We start from the raw sequence: 24,851 nt of genomic DNA, 5'->3' as shown, positions 1-24,851 counted from the left end.
AATATTCGTACTAATAACTTAAAAATATACAATCACTTGTCCATAAAAGAAATTCATAAGTTTAACGAAGAAACTGACATCATCATTTGCGAAGAATTATAATCGTAATTTGAACTTGTAGCAGAAATATTATGCGATTCCAATATCTTTTTAGATACTTTTTATTTTAACAGCAAGAAATTGGTCTTTTTAGTCTGTGGATATATTTCAAAGAGAAAAAAATTGCTCTAGTAGTCTAGAAGAGGTTAATTTGAAAAGACAAAATAGGAATAAATTACATAGAATCACCCATTCATAAATTTTTGAGAATAAAGAAGACTATCTGAATATGGTTTTTAAGAGGAGGGATCACTAGTCCCAGGAACCTCATTTATACACAAGCCTTTTTTATAGATAGTGCGTTCAATTTATGTGTGGATAATAATATTTCTAAAAAATTCTTAATCAATTTGAGAAATCCACGAGCTGTTTTTCCTCGAAGAGATTGAGGAGACTTCGAAAATCTGCTGTATATAAAATATAATTATTCGATTAAAGAAATATGTACGACAATATCAAACAAGTTTTTTAATTATTTTATGAAAAAAAATAATTCCAATCATAATAGTCCCTTCAGAAATAATAGAAGAAGCATTATTCACGATAATCAATCGACAAGAACAACTTTGAAATTATGTTCCTCAGCAAAATGAACAACATATTTTAGTGGCCTCCATGATATTAAATCATTGTGTAATTATATTTTCTTACATTGTTTTTAGATAATAGAAAAATATCAATAGGCATACAAAAATACATTTACTTGTATTTATAAAATCTCTCTTGATCAAGAAGAAACTGTGTTCCTGTCCTATGAGAAATGGAGAATAAGTATGTGTAAGTTTTTAACTTACTACTTTATTTATTTATCAAAAAAAAAGTTATGATATAGCCTTGATGTATCAATTATCAAGGGAATCCTCACCTGACAACAAAATAAACTTATATTTTTGTGTTATTGTAGTATCACCAACTGGATGTATTATGTATGATGATGTGAATGATAATTGTTATTGTATATATATATTTATCAGATTTAAGCTATCATGAGTTATTGTTATTTTGATATTATGTTTGATGATAAATGATGTGTTGAGAGGTTTATTGCTGAGTTGTGTGTCTGGATATGATACGCGTATGATGAGTAATCACCAAGGCCAATCATCACATGCTGGGAGCATGTGATGAGGTGAATTGGAGAGTTCTAGAACAACTAGCATTAGACCCCAAACGTCTATAAATATATGTTATGATGTATGTAGGGGAATGAATCGCCAGATTATCTCCGAAGAAATAAGTAATAAATAAGGCAGTGTGCAAACGTACTACGTGATTCTTATTATCAACCCTAAACTCCAAAACAACAACTTAAGGTAGGCCTAATAGTTATCCCATTGATCACAGCGGTGTTCTCATTTGACTCCCACTAAATTGTATCCTGAGAAGGAATGCTTATCAAATATTGACACTACATTATCTAAGTAACGAAGTGTTGAAATGCATAGAACAGATGTGCGCATGTTGTCTAAGTATTTAGTATGAAGTGTTTATTGTTGTTATTTAAGTAATCAAAATTGTACTGTTGAGTTGAAAAGTTACATAGTTTGACAATTTGTTTAATATCAATATTTGTGGCTGTCTTGACCTCAAGATAAATTATTTTATAAAGTATTATATAGGAACATTAATTAAATAGATATTTGTCTTGTTGATAAGTCATTAAAGGATATGACTATATATTTCTGGAAATAGGCCAATTAGTGACAACTTTTAGGAGTCCATTAGGTGTAGGATAAACTCACATCATTCAATATTAGGGGCCATCTACGCAAGTTTCTGGCATTTTTTGTATCCTACATTCCACATGTTTGCATTTGGTACACATTTAGTTACCTTCATTCCTAATAAATTACGTAATTACTTCCTAACTTTGTTCGTATTTTGGACATGACCCAACGAGCAATTTTATCACTGCTTCACAAAACGGTGTAAGGACAAAATGGCATTAACAATACATGCTGCAATTAACGAAATTAGATCATTACATGAGTGTCAAATAATTTTTTTAGATCCGTTTTTCGCACCACAGCCAACCGCCTCTTCTTGATGGATCTTCACAAAGTGGAAATCACTGCTCCTGTCTAATATCATGATAATCCTTGTTCGTCAATCCATGAGTCAAGGGAGAATTAAATTATTATTACTTCTTCCGTTCGAACTGCTGTCGTGTTCGTTTGTTTTTTTTAAATCTTAAAATATATTATGTTGTTGATAGATATTACGTCAGTTTAAATGAATTTTGCCATTTTTCCCAGTTTGCCACTCTTCGTTTTTTCCCTCGTCATTTTTCCTAAAATCTACAAGAAAGTTACATTTCATTACTTCGCAAAATGAACATATGAAGCGTATTTGAATAAATATATGTATGTAATTGCTAAAAAGCCAACATTATCAAAGTAGTAATAAAGAAGTAAATTGATATGCATATTAATCAAAAACGTATTGCAAACAGAAATGGCAGTAACAATACCTTCAGCACGAAAAAACAAAGGATTTCAAAACACCACGTGTAAAGTAAACTAGTATCTACTACCTATATCTGAAATATAAACACCAATTTCTTTTGCGACGCCATCTCCTCTAGTCCCCTAGTAATACATGGCTATGAGTCACATTTTTATTCTCTCATAATCTCAAATAGTTTTTCATGTTTAATTAAAAACATCTTTTATTCGTATGTGTATTTATACTTATCAACTTACAGGGCGTGTAAGTGAATGCTCTCAACACAGTGGGGGAATAAATTTAGGGAGGACTCCCACACAAGAATATTATTCAATCCGACTTTTCTTTATCAGAGGTCCAAAATACTACTACTACTTAAATAATAAATATGTTACGTCATAGTCTCTTCGGGCCCCAGTCTGTGTCTTTTTCATATCATACATATTGGAGCACGTGTTTAAGGAACATTTCTTTCAGCCAAATACGCCTTTTACTTCAGGATTTGAATGTCCAACGCAACATCTTGAAAGTGCATGATGTTTTCTTTAGTTACATTCAATGTATAAAAGCATAGATTACATAACATCTGGATAAATTATTCATTTTTAAAATCAGGCAAGCTCTCTATTATAAACATTACTGCTTTGATTTAATAAGTTGTATTATTTATTCGTCAATTAGTTAAAAAGAAATGCCTTCAAATGGCGTGGTTCCTTGTTGCCACATTAATAAAGTCTCTAGACGAAAACTCAAAAATAATAAAAAAGAACTTCTTCCCATAAATTTCCCCAATCAAACATGGAAACATTCTTAATAAATGGTAATCAGCTACACCAATTAACTAGATACTACACAAAACTAAATACAATGTAGTAGTAGGCGGTTCGAATGTAGTTCAAATCCACAACCGACGCGTTTTTAAATAAAAAGGATGCTATAATACATTCTGGCCCATAGGTTGTATACATGAGCTGTTGTGCTCCGAGGCAGGTTAAATCATTTGGTCACTGCTTCCCTGAGCATCAAGGAACCCTTCTAGCTCCAAAATACACTCCAGCTATAAGGTTATTCAGGGATGTGCTGGGCTAGAAGGCCCTTTAAACTTTCCCCCCAATGCGTTTCTAATAGTCAAGGGCCTTTTCTAATATGCTGTGGTACACTCTGTCCCACGGAGTTTGCACAATCCATCCCTTTATATCGGATATGAATAATACTTCATTAGTCCAATAAATCATAACGAATAAACGTATAATACATACTTATTGTATTTCTAAGTACATAAATTTATATTTAATATCATACATCAGTCATCAAAGTAAGTACAAAGTACTTACTTAGAAGGAGATGGTGCACATTCCGTGGAACGGGGATGTGTGATAGTATATTAGCTACACCGGTAAATATGTTCGGTTCTCCCCTAAGGACTTTAGCGTTTAATAATAATAATGTTTATAGATTTTACTGGAATAAAGTCAGTCTGTTTTATGAATCTAAAAAGTAAGACTTCTTATTGAAATAGGGAATATATATATAAATGTAGTGGGGAGGACTAAGCATCCTTGATAATAAATTCTTCAAGCATTAACCACAAACATATATTCCTCTTAGAAATCAAATCAGAAACACTTTTAATCAATTAGAAAAGAGAGATCAAATCAATTCTACTAGAGGATAGATATGAATTACTTAAGATGTAAACAGCTTCATCAAGAGACACTCTTCTCCAATACAAGATAAATATGATGAACTACGAAGGAATTGACAGTCTCATCAATATGTCATGGATATTCCCTCAAAAAATGTCTTCCTTGAATGAGGTCTAATAAGAGGTCGTCCTTCCTCCATACTTACTAATAAAGGCAATCTACAATTAAAAGTTAGATCTGTTAGGAATAAAAGGAAATCTTGTATAAAAAAATGATCTCTTTCTTTGACAGAATAGAATCATACTTGATAATTGCTTTTGCAGGACTCTTTCAAGTTTCACATCCAAAAAATGAAATTTTTTGACAAAATCTTTCATCAGACGATCCACAATTCCATGATTGATTACATAGATCACCAATGAGGGTTTTGAATGGACGATCGGATAAGTCCCTATCTCCGAGCTCATGATTTATCACTTTTCAACAAGAATTAATTCTTTTCTTCTACAATTGCTATTAATTAGAAGAATTATTTGTTTAATAGGTTCTAATAACAAAGTTGCGGGGCTTGAGTTATCCAGATTTTAAGTAAACTCTTGACTAAATAAATACTTCCACTCGAATTTTTAATACATGTTCTTGAGTAGAAGATATCTTTTGTCCAGTAGAATGCAACTTCGACAATTTATGTTTTAAAAAACACTTTATAAAGCGTGAAGCGTATATGGGAGTGGGACTTATAAATTATAGTACTATCAGGGCTGTAATCACCAGGATGAGGGGACTGAGCCTCCAATAATGATTTTAGAAGTAGTATTTATCGATTTTATTAATGATGTGGCATCCAGTCATTCCATCCCCCTCTAATAACAAAACTGGGCTAACGGCACTCTAAATTAATATCCTTGTAAACATCAAATGTTTGTTAAAATGAATTTGTGCTGATAATAAGCATTACCACCAAAGGGAGAAAATCCTTCAACGTAGATTTTCCCAGCACTAGTGCTGGGAAAATAATAATAGAATTATATTCAAATATGTATACATATATGTGAAGCAATAACATAAAAGCAAGCTCGGATGCTTTTTTTTCAATATTGTGACAATATGATAAACGTATCCGTTGATATGAGTACAATAATTTATATTAGTTCAAAAAAGTGATAAAGCCCTTAGGAGCCACGGTTTTTAAAGTTTACTGAACCTGACAAAAATTGGATTTATGGCAACACTGACCAAATATACAGATACTGAGACTTCATGAAATGAAAATTATTTTGAAAAAAGTGTGTATAAGTATTCACGTTGCGAGAATAACGAACAAAAACCCAAAGGGATTAGCCGGTTAAGAACAAGCTTTACAAACTGAAATTTATTATATTAATGATATCAAAATTTGATTAATTTTTCAAATACTGCACAATCAAATTGACTGAACTTGTATATAATATGTTCATGTAAAAGTTTAAACAAATATGAATCATATTAATAACTTGTTAGACAGTTAATAGGTGGTTTAATATTGTATTTGACCCTTCGGTTTTTCATTGAAGACAAAAATTTTTAAGAGTTTTTCTCTGTTTCATCAAAAAAATCCCAGATTGTTTTCATGTCATCGCCACACATACTATAATTTACTAAACATATAAAAAAATATTATATCACAGTTAGGTGGGAATTTTTCTTTCTGTGAGAGATGTTGCCCCCACGAAAATCTATCAAAAATTGAACATAACTTAAAAGAAAATAAGAGTCGCATGTTAAGCTTAAATGGCCATAGTTATTATGTTAATTGTAAATACATTACATATAATTAATTTTACTAGATGAAAAGATATTATCAAATGTATATTCTGATAAAAGTGGTGTCACTGGATTATATATTTCTATAATCAATTTTTTTTCCAAAAAATTGATTTAACCATAATATGCGACTCTAAAGTTTAAAAAAAAAAAATTCAAAATCCAAAGCTATTTTCAAAAAATTTCAAAAGTCCACAGCTTTTGACAATTCTTTTTTTTTTTTAATTTCAAGTATTAAAGTTTTTGGATACAAATTTCAAAGTCCAAAGCTATTCCCAAAAAATTTCATAAATCTTCAGCTGTTCACAAAAAAAATATTTTTGTTTTAAGAATAAATTTCAAAAATTACATTTCAAGTATTAAATATTTCGAAAAAAATTTCAAAAATTAAATTTCATCTATTAAATTTAATGGAAACAAATTTCAAAATCCAAAGCTATTTCCAAAAAAAAATAAAATTCTTCAGTGGTTAACAAAACAATTATTTTTGTTTCGAGAATAAATTTCAAAAATTAAATTTTTAGAATTAAATATTTTTTTTAAAATTTCAAAAATCCACAGCTATTCTTAAAGAATTATTTTTTTTTACGCAAAAAAATTCAAAAATTCATAACTATTCTCAAAAAATTTAAAAGTCCAAAGCAAAATCCAATCCTATTTTCAAAAAATTTCAAAAATCTACATGTGTTCACAGAGAGTTAATTTTTGTGAAATTTTTTTTAAAAATCCACAGTAATTCACATAGAATTAATTTTTTTACAAAAAAATTTCAAAAGTTCATAACTTTTCTAAAAAAATTTAAAAATCTATTCAAAAAATTATATATAAATTTTTTGTGGAAAAAAATTTTCAAATATTTAATTTATGGAAAGTTACTCGAAAAATCAATTTATAGAAGTCTAAATTTTTGGGAAAAAAAAAAATCAAAAACCCACAGCTATTCATAAAGAATAATTTTTTTGGGGAAATTTATTCAAAAAGTCACAGTTATTCACACAGGCATAATAGAGCAAAGAAATTGCAACTCTTACAATTTACACAACATATCTTTATCCAAGTGTAATGTCACTCACTTAGTAACAGATATACAACATTGGGGAAAACACTGGAAAAGAAGACATCTGGAGGAAGAATCTTGCTAAAGTTTAATACGTATTTGTAACTAGTTTATTTAATGAGGTTGTTTTCAGTATACAAGAATGCTATGTTGGTATCGAAGCAAGCTTCGAGGAAAAGATTGCCGGCCTGATCACATCACTCCCACCACATGTTATCGGGAGGGCGCAAGGATTGATTGTAGACGCACAGGGATCAATGACAGAGAGAGGTACGCCGAGGAACGAGTCACAAATACTCAAAACTTTCTGGACCGGCTGGATAAGCATTTGAACAGAGTCGGGACGAAGGAAAGTGTGCTCTTGGAATTGGATACAGCTAATCAGAAGGAACATGAAACTATTCTAACCTTTTTTGCAACTTGCCAAAACCTATGGCAAACTGCATATCAAGAGAACTGGAAGATGTGCTGTATAAAGCCTTTCTAAGTGGTCTCTTGGATAGAAAAGTAGCTCGTCAAACAAGGTTCGATCTGGAGAAACACCCGGAAATGACAGCTGTTGAGGTAATGAACATGTCAGTGAAGATGGAGAATGCTATCACAAGCGACGATATTGCATACCAAAGGCGTCAGGGTGTTGGAGCAAGGGACCTACTTATAGCAATGAAGGAGGTAAATTCTCATCAGGGGAAAGCCAGGTAAAAAGGGACAAGGCTTACTATGGAGAACCCATGGAAGTAGACGCATTTGTTGCAACGACCCTACCACAACAACGGGCAGAACAACAAGGAAGATGTGTCTTACATCCGGACATGGGCCATAGTACCAAGGATTGTCGGGTAATACAATCGGCAATCCGGAAAGAGCGCGGGGAGTATGGTAAAACTAATGACAGGAGGAAGGAGCAGAAATGCTTCAAATGTGGAAAACCGGGGCATTACAGGAAGGAATATCCAACTAATAGTTCAAAAAACGCCTATGGGGGGCAGAACCCCCCTCAACGGAAGGTGAAGGCAAGTAAGGGATTCTGTTGAGAGTGGATGAAGAAAATCCTGACTCGGGTACCATGGTTCTAGAAGCAATCAACGGAGAGCTTGGAAATCAACCCGTATATATATGGTGCAGAATGGGTGGTGCTCGATTCCAGAGTTTGGTGGATACGGGGAATCGAGGAGTAGATCTAATGGATGAGCGGACATGGTCAAGTGTTGGATCCGGATATGAATTAGTGGAAGCTCTCTACACAGTACAAGCAGCGGGGGAAAACAAACTGGAGGTAATCGGACAACCTGCAGGACGGAAATCCACCCACCACCAATAGCATTGGAATTGGTCGATCCAAACAACAACTACCAAGAGGCTCACAAGTTATTGGTGGAGTATGTTGGAGAATCAAAAGTCAATCTCAAGCCAAGAGAGGAAGAAAATACACGACTGGAAATTGATTCAATGTTTGGAAACAAAGTACAGGAAAACAATTACTTAAGGAAGAATGTACGCAAACTAGTGGAAGATTTACTACTACTGTTCTACCTGAACCTCTCTACCGATTCATCCAATGTGGGAGAAACAGATGTGGTAGAATTTGAATTATACAGTGGGGAAAATGATCCAATCAAAGCCAAGGTTCGCCCAATGAATCCCGGAATAAAAGAAGCTTTTAAGAAACAATTAGAGCAATGGGAAGAAGAAAGAATTGTGGCTCCTACAATTTCAGATTGGGGATCAGCAATTGTGCCTGTTGTCAATCCAGACAAAACATAAAGGTTTTCAACGGACTATAGGAACTTAAATAAGATTACAAAAACTGATATGCGTCCGGTCGCGTATGGAAGCAAAACTCTCAATAATGGTCAAAGGAATTATTGTACAACAAAAAAAGAGTTATACGCAGTGGTAACATTTGTGGAACACTTCAAGTACTTTCTACTGGGAAGAAAATTTGTGGTTAAAACAGATCATCAACCCCCTCCAATGGTTTGTTAAATCAACAGCTTCAACGTGAATGCTTCATAGATGGCGCTCAAGGTTGGATGACTATGAATTTGAAATAGTCTACAAACCTGGAAAGAAACATCAAAATGCAGACGCTTTGAGTAGAAGACCAGACCAAATCAAGAAGGGGGAAATCAAAATTGATTTGACAGAAGAAGATGAAAAGTATCTGGAAATGCTGGGGCACAAAGCCAAAGTGAATGCGGTGGTAACAAGAAGCCAAACACAGCAACACAAACCAGTATAAGAAGAAAATGTTTCACAAGATGAAAATAGATCTCACCAACTGGAGAAAAATGAGTCAAAAGAAAAGGATGAATTTGGGAAAAAGAAGGACTCGGGAAGAAGGTTCAATGCAATAAACTTTGTTAAAGAACTAAAGAAAGACAGGTCAATTTGAGCGGTGCTTATGTAGATAAGCAAGAAGATGAAACCAGAAGACATTCGTGCAAAATACAAGAGATCCTTGAACATCACCCTGCAAGCATATTTAAATTTATTTAAAAAACTAATGTTAGCAGACAAGAAATTGTATTTGCAAGACGAAGATGGAAGGACAAGGATTTGCGTTCCGTGGACAGAGAAACGAACAGTGATTGCGACAATACATGCACACAATTTATCAGCACACCCTGGAATGGCTAAAACAAAATTTTTAGCAAAACAGTATTTTTATTGGCCAAGAATAGACCGGGATATAGAAGATGCTGTAAATGGTTGTGAAGTATGTATAAAAGCAAAACTGAGGAAACAACAAGCATCGGTAGTTATGGGGCAGACATCAACAGCAATAAGTGAAAGATTTCAAGTATTTTATATGGATATTGTTGGCCCCATGTTCAATGGATATGCTTCAGATCCTAAGTATATGTTAACACTCATTGATGGATGCACAAAGTTTTTGGAAGCGTTTCCAATCAAAGATATGACGACGGAAAGGGTACTTGACGTACTGGTGAAAGAAATATTTCCTCGTTATGACACAGGCATGAGGTTGGTAACAGACAACGGAAGACAATTCGTTTCCAAACTTATCAAGCAATTTTGTGACGAATTGGATGTGGTAAAAATGGAAACACAAGTATATCAACCACATACAAATCCATTGGAACGTCTACATCTGGATTTAGAACGGTCAATAAGAGTTCTAATGGTGCAGGAAGGATTACCTGGAAATAAATGGCATTGGTGCTTACCTGGAGCACTAGCTCAAGCCAGATTCATGGCGATACCGACAAGGAAGTATTCACCATTCTTCCTGGTAACAGGGACACACCCAGTGATCCCTGCGGTTCAATTGGATTCAAATATGGCAGCCTCGCCTAGGACGACATCCCCATTGGTAAAAGTGATATCGGAATCATTGGAGAAGATAAGAATACAACAACTTGAGGATCATCTCAAGAATAGAGGAAGTTATAATAAAAAGGTTCATGGAAATAATGTTTTACGTGGTAACAAAGTCTATCTGTGGGAACCTCAAACGGAAGAAAACAGAAAACTTGCAACATACACAATCTCTACGACTACTCTTCATATATCTAAACATATCAGTCGTCCAATCTCCTACATTGGACTTTGGGAAGGAATTCGGGTTGGTGGTTTATTAATTGGCAAACATCAATTGTTCTGATAAACTCTTCTGGGCAATCATTCTATTTAGGGTTATTACTTTTATGGTAAATATAAATGTAACTTTGTAGTGACTTTTCCACGATTGCATTCGCTTGAATGAAAGGGACACTGCACAAGTTTTTTTGTCTTTACAAGGCCAATTTGTATATAAAATGAACCATTACATTGAAAATCAATCGTAATAAATCCAATTTACTATTTGCATATACATTAACTAATAAAAATTCCATTTTTGAGCAATTAGAACCTATAAAAGTACTTTAGTGCGTGATTTTTTTAATAATAAAAAAAAATATATATACATATATAAGTATATTTTCTGATTGTCATCATTTAAACATATCGCCATTGAACAGCATAATTCTATGCACTCGGTTACTTGAGAATTTTTTTTTTAAGAAATTAAATAAAAGACATATAGCATTCAATCTTTTTTAATTTATATGTCACTCTATTCCATAACATTCGCACATATTTAATGTTGAATTATCTATTCTTGATGAATATTATATATAAGTGCTTTTTGTTTATGGAGCCAATTGAATTTATCAATAGCTCATATTAGAATCAAAAAAAGTAAACGTTTGTTTTTACAGGGGGAGGGGGTACATGTTTATCTATGAGGGTTGTAAAGTGAAGCAATTTCCAAGAAAATCCTACAGAAAAAAAGAATTGTTTCATTTATTATATTAGTTAGGAGATTACCAAATCCAAAAACATGTTATATAGTTAAAATCAACAATCAGGGTTTCTCAAATCATCATGCCTTGCACAGTATACATACATACACTAGCGCGTTCGTTAAATGAAGTAAAAAAATTGGATATCCCCCAAGGTTAATAGAAATACAAGGTTATAACATTACGCATGTACGACTGATGATGTTTGACTTCCACTATGCTTTTAATATTGACGTCATAGAAAATGAGTGGTTGCGTGTTTTTTCAAAATATGTCTTTCTTGCCCAGCAGTCGGTTTGATACATTAAATTGAAAATTCTAGCAATTGTGACGTCATAGGCTAAAATTCTAGTAAGCCAGATTATATGATGGTCTAACCTTGTATTCCTATTAACCTTGGATACCCCAAATGAGACTGCTAAATTAAATGGAATGTAGAAAAACGAGACCGCTTTCATGTATATCTGGAGCTCCAAAGCTTTTTTTGTCTTAAATGTCTATGGGAATCATAAAAAAAATTAATCAAACTCAAGTTATAAACATTAAATAGCTGAGTATATAATATAATATTTTATTTTCACAGAAGTAGAATAGCTACGTCTGTTGTGATTCATATCGATCTTATCTTAATCCTATATATAAAGATAGATTAATTCAGTCATAATTATTATTATAATCTATTATATATAACTTATAACCAACTCTTGAGTCATTGTAATAAAATAACAAATTTGAAGCACGTCAAACCGAAAGGAGGCTAGAATATTTGTTCTCAAAATTGAACATAGATTACATTTTCCAACAAATTATAGTTAATCGGACAAATGATTCTGATTAATTATTTGCAGGCACCGCTAATTGTACTTAAAGTAGCCAAAATTCACTGCCACAGTTATAGAATTAGGAAATTAATAAATTATATTTCTAAGACAATATTGGCCCAAATTAAGTCAAATAAATAAAACTATTTATCCCAGAAATTTGAATTCAATCCCTTTAATTGAGCGTAATATGTCTGAAATATTGCCTGTCATTTTAAAAATATAAAAGATTGAACCTTTGTATATATGATTCGTGTATTTTTCATTAAAATAAATAGTTTTAAAAAACAAACTAAGCCTCCACATGTAGGTGACATTGAGAAAATATATTGCAGCTTAGATTAATAGAAATACTATTAACCTTGATTGCAACGAGTACATATTATCTAACTCAAATATCCACTCAATGTGAAATACTTTAAATCCATAAGAAAAATCACAGGCAAAAATAAAAAACAAAGAGCGTAAGAATGTGTTTCAATGAGCACAAGATAAATTAAATTATTACTGCGTAAAAGGGACATGAATAATAGTTATGTACTTTTTAGAGTGGTTAATTCCCGACGAAAAACAGGAACGAGCCAGGGACGACGCTATCAGAGGGTTTGAACAGCAAAGTCAGTTTATGGACATTATGATGTGTAATTTTAGAAATCAACGTACAAATCCAGAGGATAAGCGCTACATAGCTTCGATTTGAGTAGCAATAAGGAAGTCAACATTCACATAAATCCACTATGGGTGATCAAAATAACATTCAAAAGAAGGCTGCATTCAAATCAATAAAATAGTATGAGGCATGTCAGTCTCTATAGACAAAGAAAATAAAAATATATTATAAAGCGTATAGAATTTACCTAAGAAAAGAAGGGAAACATGGCTTTAGAGCGTATAAAATTGGCGGTAAGGAAAGGCTTAATGCAAAAAGTAAAAAAAACTAAGGAACTACTAATCTCAAAGCTGCCAGGAATGGCTTTGTTAGAAGCCTTATCAATTTGCAGGAGTAAAGAAGGGTAATGTTAAAGAAGAGGCACTTTTGAGAGAAATCGTTTTTTCAGTATCCATAATAAGGAAGTAAATATCAAAAAGAGAAGAATCCCAAAGAAATAATCGCCCTTACTGTAGACACGAAGATCATCAAAGGAGAAAAATGCATACATTTACGAAAATATTGTTTAAAAATAGGACATTATAAAAGGGTGTCTAAGTTTAATAAGTATATATGTATAAATTGTGTACAAGTTGCGTTTTTGTACAAGTTGTACCTTGTATACTCAAATGGTATAAATTCCAACCCAAAAATAAAATGAATCAATATTAAATGAAGGACTTAAAGTACATGTAATAGGATTATACAATAATTGAATATAATTTTTAATTATTTTAATAAAAATTACTGAAATATAATTATTCTATGGCACATTATAAATTTCAAATGCCCACTGTTATATTACTCATAAATATATATTAACCATGTTATTTTAATAGATCAAAATGAAATGATCAAGTATCAATGAATAGTTTGAGCTGAAGTTACAGTCATGGGCAAAGATTGTATATGGAAGCTTGGATTGTGGAAAACAATGCAGGAAGGATATTTTTTTGTTAAATAACAACTTAAATCTATTTTGAATATGGCAAAAGTACAAAACTATGTTATATTACAGTATGTGACTGCATTATTGAATTATACTTATCTAAAAGAACTTGCCAAGAACTTAGATTAATTCCTACGAAGTTTCCTTTCCAAATTCAGGCAAAAACTTTATAAGGGAGCTGTAGATAATCCTAAACGAGTTTTGATGGAAGATCCCATTCAGATGAGACCATTTGCAAGGAGTACGCAAGGATAGGGCTGGACCCCCCAAATAAAAAAAAATTAAGGATTTTTTATTTTTATAAGAAAATTTAATATTCGAAATTTAATTTAGTTTTTTAATTTTTTTCCCGAAAAAATTAATTTATATGAATAACTACGATGTATGAAATTTATTTTCAAAAAAATTTAATATTTGAAATTATTTTCTCATGAATAGCTATGGATTTTTTAAATTTTTTCAAAAATATTTAATTTTTTTTCCCAAAAAAAGGAATTTTTCGAAATTTTTTTCTATAAATTTTGTTTTATGTGAATAGGTAGCTATGAATTTAAAAAAAAATCCATAAAATTAAATATTTTGAAATTTTTTCCCAAAAAATTCAATTTTTGATTTTTTTTTTCCAAAAATGCAATATTTTGTGGATAAGATAATTTTTTTCTTCTTCAAAAAATTCAAAAAAACAAGGCCCCCCCCAAAAAAAAAAAAAAATAATAATCCTGCGGACGCCACTGATTTGATAATACCTCAGTGTACCTGTTTGTATATCAAGGTAAACGTTATTTACATTAAGTATATGGAGTCAACTTATCAGGATACCCATATGTGGATGAATTTAGAAGAGTCCCATCTTGACGAGTGGCGTTACAGAAGCGTAGGAAGGAGATGGCCATCGGTTAAGGCGTTTCGGTAGTTTTAAATAAGAGGCAAGTTGACTGAGAGCCGTCATCACAAGTAAGGTATGGTGAAGTCTTGAGGATAATAATCCAATTGGTATCCTCCTAGTACAGATGAAAGGTTACCGAATGAAATTTTTATTTAACCATAAACTGTGATCCGTGAGTACATGGAAATAATTCCTTTCCGAAAACCCTACAACAGTCAGAAAAAAGAACACAATCATTATTATGGGAAGTGTAGGGAAGAAATCTAATAATATATAAATTAGAAGAAAAAGGATTTACCAGAAAGTAAAAAACAAACAAAAGTTATGAGTCAAAATTAGATATATGATTATTCGATACTCTGAGTACAGAAAAATTATTGCTAGAGGAAACAATATAAGAAAATATCAAGTCCATTTGGATTTGGGAAGGATAATACTGGAGAATATATATTTTAGAAAAAAAATGACATAGTTTTTTAAACCTGATAGAATGCCTATCACAATTTATCTTAATATATATTATATTATGTAAATACGTTTGTAATAAAGGCCTAAATAGATATTTTTCTAAGAATATAAGTAAATTTGTAAAACAAATTTAAATGTATATTCCTTTGTCAATGTTTAATTTCATCAATACTTATTAATTTATTGAATAAATTTAAATTCGACACTTATTTCTATAATTTGTATAATATCAGCACGTATAGTTGCAGGGAACTATAGGGGAAGGTTTCAGGTCCTCGGAAGAGTTCACGTGCCTTATATTTCTTGCTGGTTCAACAATCGACGAGTCTTCTCCAATATGAATGCCATATATATATGTGTGTAATTATATTATAATGTGATAATTAAGTTATTAACATTTTTCCATTCGAATTGCTGTCGTGTTCGTTTGTTTATTTATTATCTTAATATATAGGCATGGTAAAGGATTTAGGATCGAATAGATTTGAAGATGATAATTGATGTGCCTTTTCTTTTGATTTAAGTGATGTAAATAATTGCAATATTTATTCAATAGGAACGGTATAATTTGGTTTTTTTCAACTCAATATCAGTTTCATTTAATTTTGTCAGGTGATGGATAAAATGTGTAGGAATAATAAGTTTTATTCAAAATAAAAAAATATATATATCTTAAAAATAAGAGAGTTGAATACTTATTAGTCATTTTCACTTTGAAAAAATTATAAGAGGCTTGTTAAAAAAAAGAAACGGATAATTCACATGTTAACCCCAATAATTTGATGAATGTTTTGGAGGAGATCCCCTATAATCAGCTGGGATAAGTGAGGAAAGAGAAAGGTATATAAAATAGGACATTTGCTATAATTACTCCGATCCCCAATTCTACTTTGAGTCCAACAAGGACTTACAGTTATAACTCAGCAACAAATCATCAGGGTTACGCTCAGTAATATGGAAACAGTCTATCTGAGTCCAATAATACCCCCCCTCCTCGTGTACATACCGCATGAAGTTTGGAAAACTCTTATTTTCTCCACTTTGTATGTACGTTTACTTTTCTATCAATATTTAATTTTATAAAATGATCACCAGGGGTATCACTTGCCTCTTTGGGCGGGGGAGGGGGGGTTAAAGGCAGAGCCTTAATCAATAAAATATAATATATTTTTAAAATAAACCTATTTATATTAATAGTTATACTACAGTGTTGATAATTTTTTGGGGCTAAGTGTCTATTTGAATTGATGATTTAGAGAACTCATAATTACTTATCGATTTGAACTTGACAGTTGCATCGCCTGACAACTGTTCCAAACAACCATAACATTTATTATTGATTAGCCTTCTATCATTTACTAACAATACTACTTTTCACGAATAATGATAAAAAGGATAGTGATAAAGGGTTCAGGGGGTAACTGATTAAGTGAAGTACCAGGTGGTAAAAGGTTGGGGGATTCTTCCTCGGGGTTACAAAGGGGGGAGTAATTCTCGATTGGTAAGGTAATTTTCCGTAAATAACTATCAATTTTAGATTTTTTTTTTCAAAAAAAAAAAATTTTAAAGAAAAGCAATGGATCTTTGAATTTTTTTTCCAAAAAATTTTATATTTGAAATTTTTTTCTAAAAAATTCAATTTTTTATAAACAACTGTGAATTTAATTTAAAAATTTAACATTTTAAATTATTTTCCAAAAAATTTAATATTTTAAATTATTTCCCAAAAAATTTAATTTTTCTGAGAACAGCTATCGATTTTGATTTTTTTTCCAAAAAAATTTAATATTTGGAATATTTTATAAACTGTTGTGGTTTTTAAATTTTATTTTTTATTTTTTTGGCCAAAAAATTTATTTTTTTGATAGCTGTCAATGTTTGAAATTTTTTTCCAAAAAATATGTATTAGTTATACCTTTTCTTTTCAAGAATTTACCAGTTTAAATTTAATTTTTCGTTTATCAAACAATTTAATTTTTAAACTATATTTTCTAAATAATATATTTTTTGTGTTTTTTTAAACGAAAAAAAAAAACCCTCCTGCAAAAAAAATAAATAATATATTCAGACGCCGTGAAATTCTATTATGTCCAAAGATTCTTTGGTGTAAATATTTTTGATTAATAGTTTAATTTTTTAAATCAAATTTACATATATGGGAAGCTTAATTACGTGACAATTCGGTTTCAGAAGAGTTTCACTAATGTTTATGTAAATAAAAAAAATAATGCCTTAATAATTTGAACTGATTATTGTAGTATCATCGGAACAGGATATATATTGACCTACTATATATTCTATTGTTATTATTATTATATGGTTTTGTATAGATTTTATTTATTATTGTGTTATAAGTAACATAGGACATAGGACATTTGTTACATAGGAGTATTGTAGTATCACCAACGGGATGTAATATGGATGATAATGTCAATGATAGTTGTTATTGTATATATATATTTATTAGATTTAATCTATCATGTACTATTGTTATTTTGATATTATGTTTGATGATAAATGGTGTTGTTAGCAGGTTTATTGCTGAGTTGTGTAACTAGATATGATACGTGTATGATGAGTAATCATCACATGCTGGGAGCATGTGATGAGGTGAATTGGAATGTTCAAGAACAACTAGCATTAGACCCCAAACGTCTAATAAAAAAAATATAAGTAAACTTTGTAGTAGCCTTTTCCACGATTGCTAGAAAAGGACACTACAAATTGGCGCAGTCGGTAGGATGCTGTCAGTCTTGAGCAACTTTTGCTCTTGCTTTAGTTTATTTTTGTTATCGGCCGAAAATGGCAAATGTAAAGTAATGTAAAAGTAGATTTTGTAAACATCTCTCAAGATGTAAGTACGGTATAGGACCTAATATTTGAAAAGCCTCCGAGGAGAACGGTAGTGACGTAATCTTAATGCAGTAGAGGACAGGGGACAAAAAGTTTCTCAGTATTCCTTTAAAGTCAATGTGCAAAATCACTGTCCACCCTTCAGTTTAGTGCAGTAAATTTATGGAGGGTAGTTATTAGATCTGACTGTAGATTTCTTAAAGAAATATGTAATTAGTAACCCAAAAAATAAATTTAGGTCAATGATAAAATTTAATGTCGGTTAAAAATTATTGAATTACCATGTGACTTAAGGGGAATGGGATGAGTGGGAGTATATAGACAAATTTATATATGTTATCTCTTTTGTATACCCATGGCCAACGGAGTCGTTCTCTCTTTTATCTTTTTCAGGTATGTTACTTTCTTCAACGTATTTAAAATTCCAGGTAGAACTTTAACATAAAGTAGGATTAGTTGATGAAGTAGGGAAATAGAAGAGAGAATATTAATAAAGAACGACAACTGAGGTGTTAATGAATTTAATTATTTTGTGTTTATGTATTCAATTTTACATGCATATATTTATGTATGTGGGATCGAAGAATATAATCTGACATACATGTTCAGTCCGTGTGGGGCATCTATAGCAGATATATATTTGGAGATGAGTAATTAAATTGAAGGTTATATTATTAAGACGTGAGGGAATAAAACTAGGATGAGAGAAGAAATACTTATGGTATCATTGATTAAATAATATACATCTTCTTCTATGAATCAAGAACGTTATCATTCCCGCCTTTATTATTCAATATTAATATAATAATATTAGATGGTGATAGTCTATAGAGAACGGAATAAAATGCCTAAAATAACGTCGCCTTCTGTCTGGATTTCTGAAAATGGAGGACCAGGAATTTGGAAAATACTTACCGGATGAGAAACAGATGGTTTGTCGGATTTGTCGATATAAATGTACCTTTAGTCCCTTGTCAAGAATTACACGCCACTCATTATCCTCATATCAAGAGCATGCATATTCATCTAAAAAATCAAGTTAGTGATGAATACATCAAGTCAGACTTTAACTCTCATCTCACAAAGATGCTTATTGTATGTAATAGACCCTTATCCATTGCTAATCATCTATGTTCCAAAAATTTATGGAGAAACACACGGGTAAACCTATCCCTTCCCGAGGAACCATAATTTAATTAATGGAGGATGTTGGTTCTGATGTCATATATAGAAATACATATCAAAATGTTTTGAGTCATCCACCAAAATGACGATCAAGTTATCAGTAAAAAGTATAAAATATTAACTAATTTCGAAATGGAACTCTGAATTTTGTACTATGTAACAGTAAGTATTCAATTGTTTTTAAATCTAACCCTAAAATATGATTCTATTTTAGCCAAAATTATCAAGAATTATGATACTCAAATCATTCAATGGCAAAAAAAATTGCTTAGATGGTCACAACAACGGGAGTAGTAGCTTTGGATGGTTAGCAACTAGTTTTTCTGAGACTAGTTTCTTCACTTAAAGACTTGGGTATGATAATTAGGTTTTCCAATATTAAATAGTCAATAAATATTACTTTTTTTATCACTTAAGGCTTAGCTATGGTTGATAGGCTCCCAGAAATGGTGTTCAGAAACTCAGAAAGGCAAAAACAACTGCTTAAATGGTAACAACAACGGGGGTAGTTACATTGGGTGTAGCATTATAATTAGCAATTGTGTATATCCTTCATGATAATAGTATGTTGTTATATAAGAATAAATAACGGGGAAATATCTTTTTTGATGCTCTTAATAAGGAGTAATATCGCCGGACATAACGACATATTAAGCTTTTGCTCTAAATCTTTAAGATGGATTTATTTGTAACATGTTTTTTATTAGTATATTTATTGTCTAATTTTATGATTTTGACATTTACTTTATTATTAATAATTAGTTAGATCTCATCGGTAGAGATATATCTATCCTGTGCACAATTGTATATAGCAACTTCTACATGAAGAGGAGGGGTGATTATCTTTTTGATTAAACTCCACGTCTCGCTTGTGTTTTGCAACCTAAAGTTATGACATATTTAACTGGATTCCTGTGTCTGAACAAGAAAATATTATTTGGATCAATCTATTATTTCAATATTCTGTATATATAATTTATTGTTATTAGTTATATGATTCCAATTGTTTAATTTTGTATATTGAACATAAATGTATGATGGTATATTTTTTATTATGTAGATTATATTTAATTAAAGCCTTCTTTTTTAAACCTTGAACTTCAAATATATTTGGAAATACTCTACTTTGTCGTTTCATTAGCTATTATTCTGAGAATAAGGTTCATAATGAATTACAGTTTCATGGAGTGTGACGTTTTCAAATCTACTGTAACGGATAAAACGTCTAAGTCAATTATACGTAGTATATCTTCATTAAACATTTTGCTAATAAATACTTTCGTTATACCCACAAAAATCATAATAAAGCTGATAATCACATCAGTTTTTTAAACAATGACACCATATGTATTCCCCCCCCCCCTTCTCCTTGCACGCGTTTTTCTCTCCAAAATATTATCAACTATACACATAATAGAAGGACAGTAAAAGTAAAAGAACACAAAGGAGTAGAGATAATTAGTAAACTCATGTATATATATATATTTCTTTAGACTAAGCTGGGGTGAGACGAATAGTGATACGCCCATTTGATTCGAGTTTTGATTCTGAAATAAGTTTTGATTACGCTTTGAGGTCAGGATAAATAGTAAATCACTGTCTTGCCAAATTAAGTTTTTATAAAATTACTGACCTATTAGTTTTAACAATTGAAAGGATAGAAAATGCAGGCATCAGGCGACAATTTCAATCCATCAAGGTCACAGACCTTAACCAGGGAACAGCTAGAATTGTATATTGGCCAATAGGTCAATAATGCATCAAAACAATTTTAGGGGAACCAAAAGAACCCCTTGAAGGCGTATGATGGTAGTACTGACTTCCATTACTGGAAAATCGGTGCTTTGTCCAAGCTGAAGGATACAGGGTGGATGAGATTCTCATGTGTAAATGGGTGGTGGAGGCCATGTGTGGTCCCGTGGAACAGACAGTCTGGCACATAGTCATGGACACATATTTTACCTTTGACGAGAGTTTAGGGGTCCCCTGGAGAAAGTCAAGGGCGTAACACATTTAATGGAGCGGTTAGACACCGCCATTAATAGTGTTGGGGAGGAAAGAAGAGGTGATGGCGGCCTTCCAAATGAGTTTGCAGAGGACGGGGGAAGGTACTATAAAGTACTTTTTCATATTAAAGAACCTCTGGCTTACGGCCTATGGTCCTACGAAAGACATGGACCATAGTGCTTTTAAGAAGCAGTTTTTGCAGGGCCCGTTAAATAGGGTAATTACAAAAGCTACTAGGAAAATAAATTATGACCATCCTTAGATGACGGCAGAAGAAGTGCTTCGACATGTAGAGCACTATGAGAGGGCGGATCAGGTCGATTATGTCGACCACAAGGTATATAAGAGGGATTGGGGACGAGCTGTGCCAAGTAAAGCACCTAATGTAAATGCCCCAATGCCCCATTACGCTATGGTTGAACCCATGGAGGTAGATGCAATAAGTCTTCCCACGCAAGGAGACCATTGCTTGATCCACCCTCAGGGTTGTCACAAAATGAAGTATTGCTTCATAGTAAAGAAGTATAAAAGGGAGGAAGAAGAAAGACAGGCCGCTACTGCGGCACCGAGGGTTAAACAGAAACTGAAGTGTTTTATCTGTCAATAGGCGGGGCATATTAAAAGAAATTGCCCCTTGGCTAAAAAAAAGCCGGGAAACTCCTAAGGGGGGAAGAACCCCCTTAGGTATTATTTCCCAAAGAGACGCCATCGCGGACAGCACAAATACCAAAGGGGATATGACGCATCCAAAAGACTTTGGGGAAAAAACTACAATGAGCAAATTTGCTAAATCAAGTTTAGCAAGCTTAAATCTGCCAGGTAGTCAGCCAATTTGGTTCTGGGCCAAGTTGGGTGGTATGCGGTTTCAGGGATTAGCAGACACTGAAACCGGGCACTCGATCTTATTGACGATGCATTATGGAGGAGGTCAAATACTTGCAAGGACCTGAAAAAGGCGGATATTATAGTGGGTTCAGTAGGGGATAATAAGTTAGATATTATTGGTATTCCTGCTGAACCGGTTGAAATCATGGTGGAAAATTTAGAAGAATCATGGAAGATAAACCCCCTAGTAGTTCGTGGGATAGAGGTGCCATTGATACTATCACTGAAAACTATGAGACAGCTGTCAATATCATTAGAATTAGGCGAGGATATCATTGCTAGGGTTGGGACTAGCGGGACAGAAATTCGGTTAACAGAATATCTGGGTTCTGACGAGGCAATGGAACTTGTCTCCACTTTAATGTTAATTGACTGTGAAGAAGTTGCTGAGGTAATTATTACTGAGAAGACGGTAATTCCCGTAGAAAAACGGTAATAATTGAGGCTACAGCCATAGGGTACAAGGTAACTGATGACGGCACCTCAAATATTGTATGGTTTACTGAAGAAGATTGGAAAATAAATCTTGAGTCACAATTAACAGAAGTGAGGATGACGAGGCGGGGCGATAGTCGAGTAAAATTAGTCATTTCGACTGTTGAAGAAGAACCCCGGCGGATAGCTCAAGGAAGAAAAATAGAAACTATCCGACGATTGAAGCGTTACACGCCAACTCATGAAAATTTGTTAGCTTCAATGGAGATGGAGAAAATCTGACCTCCATCAGAAGAACTTGAAAAATTAGACCCTAATATTAATTATTCACTAGTACTAGATAAATTGTTCCAATATATTGGAAAACTTATTAAAAGAGTAGCTAGTGAGGCGGAGAAAATTATAAATGAAATTAATATTATGTTTGGGGGGAGAGTTCGAAAGAATGATTATCTGAGCGGTAATGAACGGGCACTAGTAGAAGAGTTATTATATAGATTTTATGGTATATTATCAAAAGACTCCTCCAATGTAGGCCGCACGAAAATATTTGTGGTGAATACTAGTGAAAATGAACCGGTGAAGGCGAAGGTTAGACCTATGAATCCAGCTGGGAAAGAAAGTTTTAAAGGACAACTTCAACAATGGATTGAGGAAGGAATAATTGAATCGACCATAAGGGAATGGGGATCAGCGTTAGTTCCAGTAAAAAAGAAAAATGGAACATGGAGATTTGCTACGGATTATAGGGATTTGAATAGTATAACTAAATCGGATGCATATCCTATAGCTCATTCCATGGAATTGTTGACAGATCCACAAATTAGAAACCCAAAGTACTTCGTTTCAGTGGATATGGCTGGGGCATACTTTGCAGTACCTGTGAAAGAAGAGGATATGAACAAGTTAACAATTGTTTCCCCATTTGGGACTTATAAATTCCTTCGGATGCCTTTTGGACCCAAGAATGCGTGCAAGACATATGCACGATTAATGCATCAAGTTTATGGTCCACAACTAGACCGGCGAGGACTCCTCGGATTCTTTGATGACAATCTCATTTTAGGATGTACGTTCATTCAAACACTATGTAGATTTGCTGAATTTATGCTCAGGACTGAGAAGACTAATCTCAGGGTAAAGGCTACGAAAACAGATTTGTTTACGCCTATGACGAATTGGTTAGGGCACGAGATAGGGGGAGGGCATGTTGCTCCGGCTGATAGACTAGTAGAAGCTGTTCAGCATTGGCCTATTCCTGCTAACAAGAGGGATCTCCAAACCTTCTTGGGCAAGACCTCTTATTATCGTAAATTTATAGCATCATATGCTAAAATAGCTGAACCAATTGCAAAAACATCTTCTTCACATTGGAAATAAGTTCGTTCCTTAGAGGAAACTTTTGTTGAACCATATCTGCAACTTTATGTAATCTATGAGAAATATATGTAATGTGAATCAATTCCAGGATTTTTTTTTTTTCAACTTTGAGACAATACGAGGCCGGCATCAGCTCTCCCCCCCCTAATAACTTATAAACTGGTCTCATGGCGATGTTTTTTACATTGTTTGCATTTGCAATCTCGATATCAATCAACTCAATAAGGTAAGGTCTCCCACAGAAATGTCCGTCCAAAGGGTCAATCAAAATTGTCCTTGATGATCTCTCGTCTCATCAAGTACAATAAAAATATCCTTTTCTTTCACTTCTTCTTTTATTCTATTCAAAACTCCTTGATATACTTCCCCCAAGCAGGTTGTTAACGACACATGAACCTAGAGAAGTTTTCCAGTATATTTTTCAATAAACTTGGAGAAATTAGGATGATCCAGAACATTAAAAGGGATGTTGGCGGGCACCGATAACTTTGTCACGTCCAAATTGAATGATGAACCGTTTAATTTTCCTTCGTCTCCTTGAGTCTTTTGAAGACTTTTAAGTCGTTTAAGTGATGGGAGGATTAAAAGTGACGGATTACTTGCCATAAAGAACGAGATGGGCACGAGAAACCGCAAAAACGGTAAGATATACATTTATTTTCAAAATCAAAGCTCCACACATCCGTACCTCCGTTGTTAGAAACTCATGAAAAAAGACACGTTTTCTTCGGCATGATGATGATGCACGTGAGAGAGCAGTTAGGGGGAAGTTGCATTGCTGATGATTAGTACAATACTGAGGATAATTTGCTTAGAAGATGCAAGGGTACAAACGTATCTTATTCCATTTTTATATAATCTCTTCCAACCAATCCAATTTGTTATTTTCCAACGATTCCAGCAACTCTAGTTATACCATAACGCATGTACGACATATGTTTGATTTCCACCACGCTTTTAATATTGGCACCAT

The 24,851-nt window shown here is 32.7% G+C and overlaps 3 long non-coding RNA genes across 5 annotated transcripts; 2 read left to right on the top strand and 1 right to left on the bottom strand.

The window, feature by feature from the left end:
* The first annotated feature begins 435 nt into the window (after positions 1–435).
* Positions 436–20,293, top strand: LOC139907440 (uncharacterized). 2 transcript variants are annotated; one of them, XR_011784047.1, is made up of 4 exons: positions 438–1,412; positions 18,380–19,333; positions 19,386–19,525; positions 19,589–20,293. It is a non-coding gene; the product is annotated as an uncharacterized lncRNA (long non-coding RNA). The 2 variants fall into 2 exon arrangements; XR_011784046.1 differs by having other exon boundaries at positions 436–1,412; positions 18,380–19,525.
* Positions 1,569–15,834, bottom strand: LOC139907441 (uncharacterized). Of its 2 annotated transcripts, XR_011784048.1 has the most exons (4): positions 14,567–15,832; positions 12,723–12,990; positions 2,124–2,396; positions 1,569–2,057 (listed from the first exon to the last, which is right to left on the bottom strand). It is a non-coding gene; the product is annotated as an uncharacterized lncRNA (long non-coding RNA). The 2 variants fall into 2 exon arrangements; XR_011784049.1 differs by lacking the exon at positions 12,723–12,990 and having other exon boundaries at positions 14,567–15,834.
* On the top strand, positions 10,330–13,610 carry LOC139907442 (uncharacterized). The gene is made up of 2 exons (XR_011784050.1): positions 10,330–10,724; positions 12,730–13,610. It is a non-coding gene; the product is annotated as an uncharacterized lncRNA (long non-coding RNA).
* Positions 20,294–24,851: the final 4,558 nt, after the last annotated feature.

Source organism: Lepeophtheirus salmonis, unplaced genomic scaffold (genome assembly GCF_016086655.4).
Source record: "Lepeophtheirus salmonis unplaced genomic scaffold, UVic_Lsal_1.4 unplaced_contig_1195_pilon, whole genome shotgun sequence".
Lineage (NCBI taxonomy): Eukaryota > Metazoa > Arthropoda > Copepoda > Siphonostomatoida > Caligidae > Lepeophtheirus > Lepeophtheirus salmonis.
The sequence above is the reverse complement of the archived record's forward strand: the minus strand, read 5'-3'. Positions and strand labels throughout refer to the sequence as shown.